At 35.1% G+C, this 1,935-nt stretch overlaps 1 pseudogene; it reads right to left on the minus strand.

The window, feature by feature from the left end:
• Positions 1-379: 379 nt before the first annotated feature.
• On the minus strand, positions 380-1,573 carry LOC132722769 (extracellular serine/threonine protein CG31145-like; annotated as a pseudogene).
• Positions 1,574-1,935: the final 362 nt, after the last annotated feature.

Genomic DNA, 1,935 nt, shown 5'->3' on the forward strand with positions numbered 1-1,935 from the left:
ACACAAAGTATACCTCTTTTAGTTCCAAAGTTATGTCCCAAACAAAGTTTACAATTTAATTTTTCCAAACTTAGGCTATGCAGATTAATGGATCTTTTATACTACACTCCTACCCTAAGAGATATATATATATACCTATAAAGTTTCATGTTGATATCTCTTATAGTTTTAGAGTTATGTCCCAAAGATCAAAATGTAAAAATGATCAAAGGTCAATAACTCCAAAATTAGGCAAGGCAGAGTTATGGTTCTTATGCACTGCACATCTACCCAATGAGATCTATCTACAAACTTTAATGTTGATACCTCTTGTTGTTTCAGAGTTATGTCCCGGCCAGAGATGCGGACGGACCAGCAAAGCGGTAGCTTTATGCCCACCCTTCGGGGAGCATAAAAACTGACAACTGAATTTGTATAAAAATACAAAACTGAGTACGATCAGACATCTCAAGCCCCCGTCAAAAGTCATCTGCAACAATAACGTCACGTACAACATGATACTGTAAGCAGATTGCTACAGCATGCAGAATTTTTACAAGACGTCTTTCCAAGGCGTTCAAATGTCCTTCAACTTGTACAGGTGCTACTGGGTCACTTTCTAAAGCTTTTCTCATTAGTGAACTGAGTTTCTCATCTCCTTAATATAATTTAGTATACTTCAGCAAAGTTGATTTTCGAATAAGACAGCATTGTCTCAGCGGTGCCAAAATAGACATTGCGTCGTAAGTTTGTCGTCCAAATCTGAAAATGATACAGTGGATATCGAATGAGTGTATAATCAATACTGAAACTATTGAACGGGTTAAATAAAATTGTAATATGCGAACTTCTGACAATCATATTTTGTTATTTTATTCAACGATTTCAATATAATTATCAATAAAGTGAGACGAATAGAATATAATATCTGAAAAGAACTATGAAATGTTTAGAAATAATTGTGGTACAGTAAATTTTAAATTTAACAATAAAAAAATCTGAAAAAAAGTGATCCCTCGGAAGCATTAATCACAACAAAATTACACGAGAATTGCAGACTCGGTTTGATTGAGTCTGTACATGAGGGATACTGAATAAGTGCAACATCCCTCACGCCCCCTAGCACCGGCTTGAGCGGTACTCAATTCTTAACACCTAATAGTGCTGGCATCAATAATCCCGAAGGACCAGAAAAATATAACAACACTGAAGTGAAGTACGGGGCAACTTTTTACAGCTGCCACACAGCACTTGACAACTGCTGTTGTGAACCCACGTATGTACAAAATCAGGTTGCTTCCCGATTCCGATGAATTGTTTTTAAATCAAGGCAATACTATTTGTCAGTGATTTAAATTATACGCAATGACTTATCTCTTTTCACTGCCAGAATTCTATATAGCGAAAATAAGACTATTTCTATATTCTAAATGGATGAATTTAAACTTAAGTAAAATTATTGTTTATGCTTTGTTATTAAATTACCTGTACGCTCTCTTCCAAGGATGTTGCCAAGATTTCCTGCTCGCTATTTTTTCAGAGGGCAGAAAACTCTGTATGGAAACTTCAATCATGTCCGGATGTCCACAGAACGCTTACGAATGATAACAAAATTGTCGGCATTTTCCATAGAAACAAAGATTTTCAGCTTTTGCTCCAGTTACGTTTTGGCAAGTAGTACAGTTATAGTGATTTAGTACTTTGTATTGAAATGAAAATAAAGTAAAAAATTATGGAGAACATATAACCTTGACCGTGGGGGTATTTAAAAGTTATGGACATTAAATGTAGACTTTTATACATTTGACCTTTAAGTGTGACCTTGACCTTGGGGGAAGCAACTCAATTATTGCGCTCTGCACATGTTCTTATGGTAGTGATCAATTGTGCTTGTACGAAGCTATTTTTTAAAAAATTCAGTGGTTAAAAAGTTATGGAGCGGACTTTTTTTTAACA

Source organism: Ruditapes philippinarum, unplaced genomic scaffold (genome assembly GCF_026571515.1).
Source record: "Ruditapes philippinarum isolate M1 unplaced genomic scaffold, ASM2657151v2 ctg12286_1_1_1_1, whole genome shotgun sequence".
In the NCBI taxonomy this organism is placed as follows: domain Eukaryota; kingdom Metazoa; phylum Mollusca; class Bivalvia; order Venerida; family Veneridae; genus Ruditapes; species Ruditapes philippinarum.